Source organism: Drosophila takahashii, unplaced genomic scaffold (assembly GCF_030179915.1).
Source record: "Drosophila takahashii strain IR98-3 E-12201 unplaced genomic scaffold, DtakHiC1v2 scaffold_95, whole genome shotgun sequence".
Classification (NCBI taxonomy): Eukaryota; Metazoa; Arthropoda; class Insecta; order Diptera; family Drosophilidae; genus Drosophila; species Drosophila takahashii.
The window spans coordinates 55,120-73,124 of NW_027221771.1; the positions used below are offsets into that span (position 1 = coordinate 55,120).

Below are 18,005 nucleotides of genomic sequence, written 5' to 3' on the forward strand. Positions count from 1 at the left end.
TCTGGTAATATATGATATAAAACCGAGCGCATATGAAATTATTTTGATCACTAATATTGCAATTATATTTTATTATAATGCTTTTTGTAAACACATTGTACCGGCAAGCGATACTCTGTGCCCAAACGACAGGGGATATAATAATTTAATATAAATTATCATATATACCTGCCACCAAAGATTAACGATAAAAGTCGGAAACAATTTGTTATTCTATATATAATAGAAACTTGACCTCTGTTTCACCTTATTATCATGGGTTTATAATATTAACCGCGTAGCCAAGTCTTAATTTCATTTAAGAAACAAATTTATACGGATAATATTTTGATTTTAATATATGTTGTTCTATTGATAACAAAAGTATATATTATAATATATTTTGTTCAATAGTAGATGGACTACTTACTGTACCATCCTTATTTTTTATTATTATTGATATACATTATATTGACAACAGCATATGATATTCATATGGTTTGTTCAATAATTAATTGGTGGACAACCACTGACCATCCTATAGTAGTTTTTGGCCACGACGTCTAAATATCGAAATTATTTAATTCCGTTTGCCACCCATACGATAGATATTAACTATCTATAATAATAATGTGTACGCATAAAATATTATATGTATATATATAGACCAACAGACAAGCACTTCACCCTATAGTAGTTTTTGGCCACGACGTCTATATATCGGGCATATTTAATTCTCTTTGCCACCCAACCAAAGATATTCACTTTTTTATATAAAGTATTATTTGATCATATTAATATAACCAATTATTTCTGCCATATTCATATAATTTCTTTATGAATTATTTTTTGGTCATATCCATATAATCTATATGCCGTATCCATATAATGAATACGGCATATCCATACAACTAGCCATATTTGTATGTCAATGTATATTTTATTATACATTTTTTTTCTTTATACATATAATATGGTATTTCCATATCGCTATAATTGAATTATATGTATAAGATATCATTTATATATAGCATTGCCAAAATAATATGATAAACATAAATTTTGAACAATACGGCCGGTCGGCGAGCACTGCCTCCCTATATATGTTTTTGGCCACGACGTCTAAATATTGGGTATTTTTCGTACTGCGGCCCCGGTGTATGTAAATTGGGCATATTTCGTACTGATGCCAACATATCTATATGACTCATTATTTTCTTCCATATCAATATAACTTCTTTTATTTCCATATTCAAGTAATTTCTTTATTTGCCATATCAATATAAAATATTTTTTGGTCATATTTATATAATCTATATGCCGTATCCATATAATGAATACGGCATATCCATACAACTAGCCATATTTGTATGTCAATGTATATTTTATTATACATTTTTTTTCTTTATACATATAATATGGTATTTCCATATCGCTATAATTGAATTATATGTATAAGATATCATTTATATATAGCATTGCCAAAATAATATGATAAACATAAATTTTGAACAATACGGCCGGTCGGCGAGCACTGCCTCCCTATATATGTTTTTGGCCACGACGTCTAAATATTGGGTATTTTTCGTACTGCGGCCCCGGTGTATGTAAATTGGGCATATTTCGTACTGATGCCAACATATCTATATGACTCATTATTTTCTTCCATATCAATATAACTTCTTTTATTTCCATATTCAAGTAATTTCTTTATTTGCCATATCAATATAAAATATTTTTTGGTCATATTTATATAATCTATATGCCGTATCCATATAATGAATACGGCATATCCATACAACTAGCCATATTTGTATGTCAATGTATATTTTATTATACATTTTTTTTCTTTATACATATAATATGGTATTTCCATATCGCTATAATTGAATTATATGTATAAGATATCATTTATATATAGCATTGCCAAAATAATATGATAAACATAAATTTTGAACAATACGGCCGGTCGGCGAGCACTGCCTCCCTATATATGTTTTTGGCCACGACGTCTAAATATTGGGTATTTTTCGTACTGCGGCCCCGGTGTATGTAAATTGGGCATATTTCGTACTGATGCCAACATATCTATATGACTCATTATTTTCTTCCATATCAATATAACTTCTTTTATTTCCATATTCAAGTAATTTCTTTATTTGCCATATCAATATAAAATATTTTTTGGTCATATTTATATAATCTATATGCCGTATCCATATAATGAATACGGCATATCCATACAACTAGCCATATTTGTATGTCAATGTATATTTTATTATACATTTTTTTTCTTTATACATATAATATGGTATTTCCATATCGCTATAATTGAATTATATGTATAAGATATCATTTATATATAGCATTGCCAAAATAATATGATAAACATAAATTTTGAACAATACGGCCGGTCGGCGAGCACTGCCTCCCTATATATGTTTTTGGCCACGACGTCTAAATATTGGGTATTTTTCGTACTGCGGCCCCGGTGTATGTAAATTGGGCATATTTCGTACTGATGCCAACATATCTATATGACTCATTATTTTCTTCCATATCAATATAACTTCTTTTATTTCCATATTCAAGTAATTTCTTTATTTGCCATATCAATATAAAATATTTTTTGGTCATATTTATATAATCTATATGCCGTATCCATATAATGAATACGGCATATCCATACAACTAGCCATATTTGTATGTCAATGTATATTTTATTATACATTTTTTTTCTTTATACATATAATATGGTATTTCCATATCGCTATAATTGAATTATATGTATAAGATATCATTTATATATAGCATTGCCAAAATAATATGAAAAACATAAATTTTGAACAATACAACCGGTCGGCGAGCACTGCCTCCCTATATATGTTTTTGGCCACGACGTCTAAATATTGGGTATTTATCGTACTGCGGCTCCGGTGTATGTAAATTGGGCATATTTCGTACTGATGCCACCATATCCATATAACTTATTTTTTGTTCTATATCTATATAATTAATTTTTTTCCATACCTATAACTATTAAACTAATTTTTTTCCATATCCATACTTGAACTTATTATTTTTCCCATATCCATATAACTCGTTTTTTCCATATCCACACTAGAATTTAGTATTTATCCCATATCCATATAAATCATTATTTACCATATCAATATAAATAATATTTTTCCATATTCATACTAGAACTTATTATTTCTTTAATATTCATATAACTCAATATTTTTTCATATCCATACTAGAACTTATTCTTTTTCCCATATCCATACTAGAACTTATAAATTTTCCCATATTCATATAACTAATTTTTTTCATATCCATACTAGAACATTATATTTTTGCCATATCTATATAACTCATTTTATTCCATATCCATACTAGAACTTATTATTTCTTTAATATCCATATAACTTAATATTTTTCCATATCCATACCAGAACTTTTTATTTTTCCCATATCCATAGAACTAATTTTTTTCATATCCATACTAGAACCTAATTTTCTTCCTATATCCATATAACTTATTATTTACTATTACAATATAATTAATTTTTTCCATATCCATACTAGAGCTTATTATCTCTTCAATATCCATAAAACTCAATATTTTTTCATATCCATACTAGAACTGATTATTTTTCCCATATCCATACTAGAACTCAGTATTCTTCCCATATCCATACTACAACTTAGTATTTTTCCCATATGCATATAACTCATTATTTAGCATATCAATATAACTAATTTTTTTCCATATCCATACTAGAACTTATTATTTCTTTAATATCCATATAACTCAATATTTTTTTATATCCATACTAGAACTTATTATTTTTCCCATATCCATACTAGAACTTATAAATTTTCCCATATTCATATAACTAATTTTTTTCATATCCATACTAGAACATTAAATTTTTTGCCATATCTATATAACTCATTTTATTCCATATCCATACTAGAACTTATTATTTCTTTAATATCCATATAACTCAATATTTTTTCATATCCATACTAGAACTTATCATTTTTCCCATATTCATATAACTCATTTTTCCATATCCATACTAGAACTCTGTATTCTTTTCCATATCCATATAACTCATTTTTTTTTTCATATCCATACTAGAACTTATTATTTTTCCCATATCCACATAACTCATTTTTTTCATATCCATACTAGAACTTGTTATTTTTCCCATATCCATATAACTCATTTTTTTTCATATCCATACTAGAACTTAATATTATTTTCATATCCATATAACTCATGTTTGGACTTGGAATATTTTTATACACGTCACTAATAGGATGACGATTCAGTTGGCTACCTTAAGAGGTACATATACTTGCATATGTCTCTTACTTGTATGTTCGGACTTAGAATATTTTTATACACGTCACTAATAGGATGACGATTCAGTTGGCTACCTTAAGAGGTACATATACTTGCATATGTCTCTTACTTGTATGTTCGGACTTAGAATATTTTTATACACGTCACTAATAGGATGACGATTCAGTTGGCTACCTTAAGAGGTACATATACTTGCATATGTCTCTTATTTGCATGTTCGGACTTAGAATATTTTTATACGCGTCACTAATAGGATGACGATTCAGTTGGCTACCTTAAGAGGTACATATACTTGCATATGTCTCTTACTTGTATGTTCGGACTTAGAATATTTTTATACACGTCACTAATAGGATGACGATTCAGTTGGCTACCTTAAGAGGTACATATACTTGCATATGTCTCTTACTTGTATGTTCGGACTTAGAATATTTTTATACACGTCACTAATAGGATGACGATTCAGTTGGCTACCTTAAGAGGTACATATACTTGCATATGTCTCTTACTTGTATGTTCGGACTTAGAATATTTGTATACACGTCACTAATAGGATGACGATTCAGTTGGCTACCTTAAGAAGTACATATACTTGCATATGTCTCTTATTTGCATGTTCGGACTTAGAATATTTTTATACGCGTCACTAATAGGATGACGATACATATGGCTACCATTGTTAAATATATTTAAATAAAATTTATTTAAATATAATTATTATTTTATATATATATATTTTATATATATATATATTCTGACTTAAAAAAGCCAAACAAAATAAACACAATTAAATTTATGTTTATTATCGAATCATCAAGCAAAGGATAAGCTTCAGTGGATCGCAGTATGGCAGCTGCTCAACCACTTACAACACCTTGCCTGTTACAAAAGTCGTTTACAATTGATTCTAGGCTTTGTCATTGTATTAAATAATGCTTTTATATGTAACTAGCGCGGCATCAGGTGATCGAAGATCCTCCCAATTTACTATGTTACAAATTACATTGGCATCACATCCATTGTCGTTTATAAAGTAAATTATAAACTTTAAATGGTTTAGAAGCCATACAATGCAAATTGCCCCTTATTTATCATTGCAGTCCAGCACGGATACGACCTTAGAGGCGTTCAGGCATAATCCAACGGACGTAGCGTCATACCACTGTTCGCTCGAACAAGTATTGTGCCATTGGTCCGTACCTGCGGTTCCTCTCGTACTACGCAGGAATGCTGTCGCAACAACGTTTTGTCATTAGTAGGGTAAAACTAACCTGTCTCACGACGGTCTAAACCCAGCTCACGTTCCCTTGCATGGGTGAACAATCCAACGCTTGGTGAATTTTGCTTCACAATGATAGGAAGAGCCGACATCGAAGGATCAAAAAGCGACGTCGCTATGAACGCTTGGCCGCCACAAGCCAGTTATCCCTATGGTAACTTTTCTGACACCTCTTGTTAAAAACTCTTTAAACCAAAAGGATCGATAGGCCGAGCTTTTGCTGTCCCTGTGTGTACTGAACACCGAGATCAAGTCAGCATTTGCCCTTTTGCTCTATGTGTGGTTTCTGTCCGCACTGAGCTGGCCTTGGGACACCTCCGTTATTATTTGAGAGATGTACCGCCCCAGTCAAACTCCCTACCTGGCAATGTCCTTGAATTGGATCATACCTGAGTAATTGGAGTTATACCAAATTTTCAAATCAAAAATACATAAATGCACCGTTTTATTAAAGAATTTGTTTGCGATTATATAACAAACTCGTGATACTTTGATCAAGAAGCTTGCATCAAAACCCAATACCATAAGATATAATAAATATATCCGTATAATGGCTAGGAAATGATACACGTTCCATTTAATCAAGTAAGTAAGGAAACAATAAGAGTAGTGGTATTTCATTGACGATACCAAACCGAAGTCTAATATCTCCCACTTATTCTACACCTCTTATGTCTCCTTACACTGCCAGATTAGAGTCAAGCTCAAAAGGGTCTTCTTTCCCCGCTAATTATTCCAAGCCCGTTCCCTTGGCTGTGGTTTCGCTAGATAGTAGATAGGGACAGTAGGAATCTCGTTAATCCATTCATGCGCGTCACTAATTAGATGACGAGGCATTTGGCTACCTTAAGAGAGTCATAGTTACTCCCGCCGTTGACCCGCGCTTACTTGAATTTCTTCACTTTGACATTCAGAGCACTGGGCAGAAATCACATTGTGTCAACACCCGCTAGGGCCATCACAATGCTTTGTTTTAATTAGACAGTCGGATTCCCCAAGTCCGTGCCAGTTCTGAATTGATTGTTAATTGATAATCGTTATAATTAATAAGAACTAATTGGTTTGACCCAATTAGTATTCTTAAAAATTTTAGCAAGAAAGTTCCACAATTGGCTACGTAACTAACTATCCGGGGAACAAGTAACTAACATAAATGCTAGAAACTCTATTTACCCAGAACGAGCACATAAACCATGTTATTGTTTCCCAATCAAGCCCGACTATCTCAATCTTCAGAGCCAATCCTTATCCCGAAGTTACGGATCTAATTTGCCGACTTCCCTTACCTACATTATTCTATCGACTAGAGACTCTTCACCTTGGAGACCAGCTGCGGATATTGGTACGGCCTGTTGAGAAGTTTGCGTGTCCCCACCATAAATTTTCAAGGTCCGAGGAGAAAATATCGACACAACAGTATATGTCATGCTCTTCTAGCCCATCTACCATATCTCTCTGCGAAAGACTTCCATGGTAGTACGGCTATAAAACAGAAAAGAAAACTCTTCCGATATCTCTCGACGGCTTCTTTATGGTCGTTCCTGTTGCCAGGATGAGCACGAGGCCCATATTTAATAACAAACGGATACTCAACAGGTTACGGAATTGGAACCGTATTCCCTTTCGTTCAAAATTATTCAAGTATATTATATTAGCTTGATTTGTATATATTGCGTTTTTGGTTTTACTTGAAAATTTTCGGCTTTCGCCTTGAACTTAGGACCGACTAACTCGTGATCAACCACTGTTCACACGAAACCCTTCTCCACTTCAGTCCTCCAAGGTCTCATTCGATTATTTGCTACTACCACCAAGATCTGTACCAATGGCAGCTCCATGCAGGCTTACGCCAAACACTTCTACGCATACCATTGTACCTTCCTACTCACTAAAGTTTCAAAATTTATATCACAAGTAATATAAATCATCTACTTTAGCGGTAATGTATAGGTATACAACTTAAGCGCCATCCATTTTAAGGGCTAGTTGCTTCGGCAGGTGAGTTGTTACACACTCCTTAGCGGATTTCGACTTCCATGATCACCGTCCTGCTGTTTTAAGCAACCAACGCCTTTCATGGTATCTGCATGAGTTGTTAATTTGGGCACCGTAACATTACGTTTGGTTCATCCCACAGCGCCAGTTCTGCTTACCAAAAGTGGCCCACTGGGCACATTATATCATAACCTTAAACTTCATATCAAGAAAGTTAAGGTTCTTACCCATTTAAAGTTTGAGAATAGGTTAAGATCGTTTCGACCCTAAGGCCTCTAATCATTCGCTTTACCAGATAAGATTATTTTATATAATATTAAAATGCACCAGCTATCCTGAGGGAAACTTCGGAAGGAACCAGCTACTAGATGGTTCGATTGGTCTTTCGCCCCTATACTCAATTCTGACAATCGATTTGCACGTCAGAACTGTTTCGGTCTTCCATCAGGGTTTCCCCTGACTTCAACCTGATCAAGTATAGTTCACCATCTTTCGGGTCACAGCATATATGCTCAAGGTACGTTCCAGTTAGAGGCATAAATAATATAAATATCATTATACATAACTATATAGAACGCCCCGGGATTGTGTTAATTAGCTATAAATAGTTAAAAAACTAATCCCATTATTAGTCAAGTTAATTACGCTATTAGGTTTATATCCCAATAACTTGCACATATGTTAGACTCCTTGGTCCGTGTTTCAAGACGGGTCCCGAAGGTATCCTGAATCTTTCGCATTGTTAATCCTACAAGTGCATATAATAAACACAAAAATCAATGATAATCATGCCATTATATAATTCCGAAAAATTAACGCACTGTATTCATATAAATCTATCAGCACTTTATCAAATTAATAACATTTATTCTGTGTTAAAATGCAAGCAATTTAATTTGAATAAACTATAAGTTATATTTTATGATAAATTTGGTATGCTAATAGATTACAATGTCCTTATATGGAAAAAATGCACACTATTATCATAATATTGTTTAAATATTACAATTTTAATGATGAATTTTCCATAACGGATATTCAGGTTCATCGGGCTTAACCTCTAAGCAGTTTCACGTACTGTTTAACTCTCTATTCAGAGTTCTTTTCAACTTTCCCTCACGGTACTTGTTTACTATCGGTCTCATGGTTATATTTAGTTTTAGATGGAGTTTACCACCCACTTAGTGCTGCACTATCAAGCAACACGACTCTTTGGAAACATCATCTAGTAATCATTAACGTTATACGGGCCTGGCACCCTCTATGGGTAAATGGCCTCATTTAAGAAGGACTTAAATCGTTAATTTCTCATACTAGAATATTGACGCTCCATACACTGCATCTCACATTTGCCATATAGACAAAGTGACTTAGTGCTGAACTGATTTCTTTTCGCTCGCCGCTACTAAGAAAATCCTTGTTAGTTTCTTTTCCTCCCCTAATTAATATGCTTAAATTCAGGGGGTAGTCCCATATGAGTTGAGGTTGTATATAACTTTTATTTGCAATTAATTCTTTATATATAATGATAAAACATTTTATTAAATTCGTTTAAAGCTGACGTATATATATATTAATGGCATTTATTTGTAACGAATTAACGAAGAATAATAATATTGTCAACGTTTTTCATATTTCAAATCATTAATAAGAGACAATTCTAGATAATATTTTATGCTAGACATTTCTCAGTATTATTTGATTGAAAAAGAAAATATTCCTCTTCGTTTTTCTCAAAGTTTAATTACTATTGTGAGATAATGTTTTTCATATATTTGTTAATATTATGAATAAAATAATTAAATTATTTTTATCCAATAATATACCATATGCTTATAAAATTTTATTATAAAATTTGTATAAACAACTTAATTAGCATAGTCTTACAACCCTCAACCATATGTAGTCCAAGCAGCACTATAAAATTAATTAAAGTACATAACAGCATGGACTGCGATATGCGTTCAAAATGTCGATGTTCATGTGTCCTGCAGTTCACACGATGACGCACAGTTTGCTGCGTTCTTCATCGACCCATGAGCCGAGTGATCCACCGCTTAGAGTTTTATAATATTGGTTTTAAATTTGGTCAAATATGTTTTTATTGAAAGAAATTAAAAATACACCATTTTACTGGCATATATCAATTCCTTCAATAAATGTATTTATATACCTAAAATAAATGCTGCGAAATGTCTTAGTTTTATATAAACAATATATATCAAAGTATTATTTGTAATGGCATTTGTTTGTTAATATATATTGATAATTTTATATAAAACATTAACCTGAAACCAGGTACAACATTGTATATTTTAGGTTGTTGCATTATCCAATGTATGATCATCATCAAATTAGTTGGCCAATACATCTCGCAACGCGTGTATATTATGGTCCATATACACACAAAAGTTTATAATAAATATATAAAATATATTTTATTATATTAATAATTCGATTTGCTTGTTCGAATTTTATGTTTGTTTCTATTTAATTTATTTGTAATAATATTATATTATTACAATATTTCGATTTGCTTGTTCGAAATTTATTTGATCTTTTACTTTTAAGATCATATTTTTGGTATAATTATTATTATAATTATTATGTATATATATATATATATTGGTAATTTGTATTAAATTTGTATTAACAAATTTTTTTATTAACGGTAAGGATATTATACAATAATGATCCTTCCGCAGGTTCACCTACGGAAACCTTGTTACGACTTTTACTTCCTCTAAATAATCAAGTTCGGTCAACTTTTGCGAAACAACCGTAACACACAAGGCGTCACAGTGATCACGTCCGGAGACCTCACTAAATAATTCAATCGGTAGTAGCGACGGGCGGTGTGTACAAAGGGCAGGGACGTAATCAATGCGAGTTAATGACTCACACTTACTGGGAATTCCAAGTTCATGTGAACAGTTTCAGTTCACAATCCCAAGCATGAAAGTGGTTCAGCGGTTTACCCGGACCTCTCGGTCTAGGAAATACACGTTGATACTTTCATTGTAGCGCGCGTGCAGCCCAGGACATCTAAGGGCATCACAGACCTGTTATTGCTCAATCTCATTATTGCTAGACGCAATTTGTCCATTTAAGAAGCTAGTGTCCTTATAATGGGACAAACCAACAGGTACGGCTCCACTTATATAAACACATTCAAACACAATAAACATTTTACTGCCACCATGAATGAAGGCTATATAAGCTTCAACACCATAATCCTGAAGATATCTATTTAATATATTTGAGTCTCGTTCGTTATCGGAATTAACCAGACAAATCACTCCACGAACTAAGAACGGCCATGCACCACCACCCATAGATTCGAGAAAGAGCTATCAATCTGTCTTACACACTTATGTTCGGACCTGGTAAGTTTTCCCGTGTTGAGTCAAATTAAGCCGCAGGCTCCACTCCTGGTGGTGCCCTTCCGTCAATTCCTTTAAGTTTCAGCTTTGCAACCATACTTCCCCCGGAGCCCAAAAGCTTTGGTTTCCCGGGAAGCGACTGAGAGAGCCATAAAAGTAGCTACACCCAATTGCTAGCTGGCATCGTTTATGGTTAGAACTAGGGCGGTATCTGATCGCCTTCGAACCTCTAACTTTCGTTCTTGATTAATGAAAACATCTTTGGCAAATGCTTTCGCTTAAGTTAGTCTTACGACGGTCCAAGAATTTCACCTCTCGCGTCGTAATACTAATGCCCCCAAACTGCTTCTATTAATCATTACCTCTTGATCTGAAAACCAATGAAAGCAGAACAGAGGTCTTATTTCATTATCCCATGCACAGAATATTCAGGCATTTGAAGCCTGCTTTAAGCACTCTAATTTGTTCAAAGTAATTGTACCGGCCCACAATAACACTCGTTTAAGAGCACTAATGCAGGTTTTTAAATAGGAGGAACATATGAAAAAATACAAGTATTTAAACACATATAAGAACTCCACCGGTAATACGCTTACATACATAAAGGTATAGTACTAACCACAATTGTAAGTTGTACTACCCGTATGAAGCACAAGTTCAACTACGAACGTTTTAACCGCAACAACTTTAATATACGCTATTGGAGCTGGAATTACCGCGGCTGCTGGCACCAGACTTGCCCTCCAATTGGTCCTTGTTAAAGGATTTAAAGTGTACTCATTCCAATTACAGGGCCTCGGATATGAGTCCTGTATTGTTATTTTTCGTCACTACCTCCCCGAGCTGGGAGTGGGTAATTTACGCGCCTGCTGCCTTCCTTAGATGTGGTAGCCGTTTCTCAGGCTCCCTCTCCGGAATCGAACCCTGATTCCCCGTTACCCGTTGCAACCATGGTAGTCCTAGATACTACCATCAAAAGTTGATAGGGCAGACATTTGAAAGATCTGTCGTCGGTACAAGACCATACGATCTGCATGTTATCTAGAGTTCAACCAATATAACGATCTTGCGATCGCTTGGTTTTAGCCTAATAAAAGCACATGTCCCATAAGGTTCATGTTTTAATTGCATGTATTAGCTCTAGAATTACCACAGTTATCCAAGTAACTGTTAACGATCTAAGGAACCATAACTGATATAATGAGCCTTTTGCGGTTTCACTTTTAATTCGTGTGTACTTAGACATGCATGGCTTAATCTTTGAGACAAGCATATAACTACTGGCAGGATCAACCAGAATAATGTTTTCGTTCATATTTCATTCATATTTTTTGAATAGAAATTAGTAATATAAATATAATAGATTTTATTTCCATTTTATATGTTCGGTTTTTCTTAAATATTGATTTTAATTCAATATTTTTTTTTTGCTTTGTGAAATAATTCTATTTTAATTCGAATACGGCCATTTTTATATGGCATTCGTATACGTTCTTTAATTTTTACTTGTTTCGCCACTAATATAACAAGTTTATAATTGATGTTAAAGAAAAAGTACAACTTTTTTATAACACAATTTTCAATATATATTGTTCTTTCTATAAGTTTTTATTATATTATATATACATATTTCATTCTAAAATATCATTTTTGTTCAACATACATAATTATTGTATCCACACATGTACAATTTTTGTTTAACCAATATAAATATTGAGTTAAATCATTTGCATTTTGATGATAAATTTAAAATTTATCTTTTCCATATAACTCTCTGGTAATATATGATATAAAACCGAGCGCATATGAAATTATTTTGATCACTAATATTGCAATTATATTTTATTATAATGCTTTTTGTAAACACATTGTACCGGCAAGCGATACTCTGTGCCCAAACGACAGGGGATATAATAATTTAATATAAATTATCATATATACCTGCCACCAAAGATTAACGATAAAAGTCGGAAACAATTTGTTATTCTATATATAATAGAAACTTGACCTCTGTTTCACCTTATTATCATGGGTTTATAATATTAACCGCGTAGCCAAGTCTTAATTTCATTTAAGAAACAAATTTATACGGATAATATTTTGATTTTAATATATGTTGTTCTATTGATAACAAAAGTATATATTATAATATATTTTGTTCAATAGTAGATGGACTACTTACTGTACCATCCTTATTTTTTATTATTATTGATATACATTATATTGACAACAGCATATGATATTCATATGGTTTGTTCAATAATTAATTGGTGGACAACCACTGACCATCCTATAGTAGTTTTTGGCCACGACGTCTAAATATCGAAATTATTTAATTCCGTTTGCCACCCATACGATAGATATTAACTATCTATAATAATAATGTGTACGCATAAAATATTATATGTATATATATAGACCAACAGACAAGCACTTCACCCTATAGTAGTTTTTGGCCACGACGTCTATATATCGGGCATATTTAATTCTCTTTGCCACCCAACCAAAGATATTCACTTTTTTATATAAAGTATTATTTGATCATATTAATATAACCAATTATTTCTGCCATATTCATATAATTTCTTTATGAATTATTTTTTGGTCATATCCATATAATCTATATGCCGTATCCATATAATGAATACGGCATATCCATACAACTAGCCATATTTGTATGTCAATGTATATTTTATTATACATTTTTTTTCTTTATACATATAATATGGTATTTCCATATCGCTATAATTGAATTATATGTATAAGATATCATTTATATATAGCATTGCCAAAATAATATGATAAACATAAATTTTGAACAATACGGCCGGTCGGCGAGCACTGCCTCCCTATATATGTTTTTGGCCACGACGTCTAAATATTGGGTATTTTTCGTACTGCGGCCCCGGTGTATGTAAATTGGGCATATTTCGTACTGATGCCAACATATCTATATGACTCATTATTTTCTTCCATATCAATATAACTTCTTTTATTTCCATATTCAAGTAATTTCTTTATTTGCCATATCAATATAAAATATTTTTTGGTCATATTTATATAATCTATATGCCGTATCCATATAATGAATACGGCATATCCATACAACTAGCCATATTTGTATGTCAATGTATATTTTATTATACATTTTTTTTCTTTATACATATAATATGGTATTTCCATATCGCTATAATTGAATTATATGTATAAGATATCATTTATATATAGCATTGCCAAAATAATATGATAAACATAAATTTTGAACAATACGGCCGGTCGGCGAGCACTGCCTCCCTATATATGTTTTTGGCCACGACGTCTAAATATTGGGTATTTTTCGTACTGCGGCCCCGGTGTATGTAAATTGGGCATATTTCGTACTGATGCCAACATATCTATATGACTCATTATTTTCTTCCATATCAATATAACTTCTTTTATTTCCATATTCAAGTAATTTCTTTATTTGCCATATCAATATAAAATATTTTTTGGTCATATTTATATAATCTATATGCCGTATCCATATAATGAATACGGCATATCCATACAACTAGCCATATTTGTATGTCAATGTATATTTTATTATACATTTTTTTTCTTTATACATATAATATGGTATTTCCATATCGCTATAATTGAATTATATGTATAAGATATCATTTATATATAGCATTGCCAAAATAATATGATAAACATAAATTTTGAACAATACGGCCGGTCGGCGAGCACTGCCTCCCTATATATGTTTTTGGCCACGACGTCTAAATATTGGGTATTTTTCGTACTGCGGCCCCGGTGTATGTAAATTGGGCATATTTCGTACTGATGCCAACATATCTATATGACTCATTATTTTCTTCCATATCAATATAACTTCTTTTATTTCCATATTCAAGTAATTTCTTTATTTGCCATATCAATATAAAATATTTTTTGGTCATATTTATATAATCTATATGCCGTATCCATATAATGAATACGGCATATCCATACAACTAGCCATATTTGTATGTCAATGTATATTTTATTATACATTTTTTTTCTTTATACATATAATATGGTATTTCCATATCGCTATAATTGAATTATATGTATAAGATATCATTTATATATAGCATTGCCAAAATAATATGATAAACATAAATTTTGAACAATACGGCCGGTCGGCGAGCACTGCCTCCCTATATATGTTTTTGGCCACGACGTCTAAATATTGGGTATTTTTCGTACTGCGGCCCCGGTGTATGTAAATTGGGCATATTTCGTACTGATGCCAACATATCTATATGACTCATTATTTTCTTCCATATCAATATAACTTCTTTTATTTCCATATTCAAGTAATTTCTTTATTTGCCATATCAATATAAAATATTTTTTGGTCATATTTATATAATCTATATGCCGTATCCATATAATGAATACGGCATATCCATACAACTAGCCATATTTGTATGTCAATGTATATTTTATTATACATTTTTTTTCTTTATACATATAATATGGTATTTCCATATCGCTATAATTGAATTATATGTATAAGATATCATTTATATATAGCATTGCCAAAATAATATGATAAACATAAATTTTGAACAATACGGCCGGTCGGCGAGCACTGCCTCCCTATATATGTTTTTGGCCACGACGTCTAAATATTGGGTATTTTTCGTACTGCGGCCCCGGTGTATGTAAATTGGGCATATTTCGTACTGATGCCAACATATCTATATGACTCATTATTTTCTTCCATATCAATATAACTTCTTTTATTTCCATATTCAAGTAATTTCTTTATTTGCCATATCAATATAAAATATTTTTTGGTCATATTTATATAATCTATATGCCGTATCCATATAATGAATACGGCATATCCATACAACTAGCCATATTTGTATGTCAATGTATATTTTATTATACATTTTTTTTCTTTATACATATAATATGGTATTTCCAAATCGCTATAATAGAATTATATGTTTAAGATATCATTTATATATAGCATTGCCAAAATAATATGATAAACATAATTTTGAACAATACGGCCGGTCGGCGAGCACTGCCTCCCTATATATGTTTTTGGCCACGACGTCTAAATATTGGGTATTTTTCGTACTGCGGCCCCGGTGTATGTAAATTGGGCATATTTCGTACTGATGCCAACATATCTATATGACTCATTATTTTCTTCCATATCAATATAACTTCTTTTATTTCCATATTCAAGTAATTTCTTTATTTGCCATATCAATATAAAATATTTTTTGGTCATATTTATATAATCTATATGCCGTATCCATATATGAATACGGCATATCCATACAACTAGCCATATTTGTATGTCAATGTATTTTTATTATACATTTTTTTTCTTTATACATATAATATGGTATTTCCATATCGCTATAATTGAATTATATGTATAAGATATCATTTATATATAGCATTGCCAAATAATATGAAAAACTAAATTTTGAACAATACCCGGTCGGCGAGCACTGCCTCCCTATATATGTTTTTCCACGACGTCTAAATATTGGGTATTTATCGTACTGCGGCTCCGGTGTATGTAATTGGGCATATTTCGTACTGATGCCACCATATCCATATAACTTATTTTTTGTCTATATCTATATAATTATCCATATCCATACTAGAAATTTAGTATTTATCCCATATCCATATAAATCATTATTTACCATATCAATATAAATAATATTTTTCCATATTCATACTAGAACTTATTATTTCTTTAATATTCATATAACTCAATATTTTTTCATATCCATACTAGAACTTATTCTTTTTCCCATATCCATACTAGAACTTATAAATTTTCCCATATTCATATAACTAATTTTTTTCATATCCATACTAGAACATTATATTTTTGCAATATCTATATAACTCATTTTATTCCATATCCATACTAGAACTTATTATTTCTTAAATATCCATATAACTTAATATTTTTCCATATCCATACCAGAACTTTTTATTTTTCCCATATCCATAGAACTAATTTTTTTCATATCCATACTAGAACCTAATTTTCTTCCTATATCCATATAACTTATTATTTACTATTACAATATAATTAATTTTTTCCATATCCATACTAGAGCTTATTATCTCTTCAATATCCATAAAACTCAATATTTTTTCATATCCATACTAGAACTGATTATTTTTCCCATATCCATACTAGAACTCAGTATTCTTCCCATATCCATACTACAACTTAGTATTTTTCCCATATGCATATAACTCATTATTTAGCATATCAATATAACTAATTTTTTTCCATATCCATACTAGAACTTATTATTTCTTTAATATCCATATAACTCAATATTTTTTTATATCCATACTAGAACTTATTATTTTTCCCATATCCATACTAGAACTTATAAATTTTCCCATATTCATATAACTAATTTTTTTCATATCCATAATAGAAAAATATATTTTTTTGCATATCTATATAACTCATTTTATTCCATATCCATACTAGAACTTATTATTTCTTTAATATCCATATAACTCAATATTTTTTCATATCCATACTAGAACTTATCATTTTTCCCATATTCATATAACTCATTTTTCCATATCCATACTAGAACTCTGTATTCTTTTCCATATCCATATAACGCATTTTTTTTTGTTATCAATACTAGAATTATTATTTTTCCCATAACCACAAAACTCATTTTTTTCATATCCATACTAGAACTTGTTATTTTTCCCATATCCATATAACTCATTTTTTTCATATCCATACTAGAACTTAATATTATTTTCATATCCATATAACTCATGTTTGGACTTGGAATATTTTTATACACGTCACTAATAGGATGACGATTCAGTTGGCTACCTTAAGAGGTACATATACTTGCATATGTCTCTTACTTGTATGTTCGGACTTAGAATATTTTTATACACGTCACTAATAGGATGACGATTCAGTTGGCTACCTTAAGAG

The 18,005-nt window shown here is 31.4% G+C and overlaps 3 non-coding genes across 3 annotated transcripts; all 3 read right to left on the reverse strand.

Moving 5' to 3' along the window:
• Nucleotides 1-5,159: 5,159 nt before the first annotated feature.
• Nucleotides 5,160-9,116, reverse strand: LOC138914784 (large subunit ribosomal RNA). Its single transcript, XR_011420592.1, has one exon. It is a non-coding gene; the product is annotated as a large subunit ribosomal RNA (ribosomal RNA).
• A 398-nt stretch (nt 9,117-9,514) lies between these two features.
• LOC138914771 (5.8S ribosomal RNA) lies at nt 9,515-9,693 on the reverse strand. Its single transcript, XR_011420579.1, has one exon. It is a non-coding gene; the product is annotated as a 5.8S ribosomal RNA (ribosomal RNA).
• A 623-nt stretch (nt 9,694-10,316) lies between these two features.
• LOC138914777 (small subunit ribosomal RNA) lies at nt 10,317-12,311 on the reverse strand. The gene has a single exon (XR_011420586.1). It is a non-coding gene; the product is annotated as a small subunit ribosomal RNA (ribosomal RNA).
• Nucleotides 12,312-18,005: the final 5,694 nt, after the last annotated feature.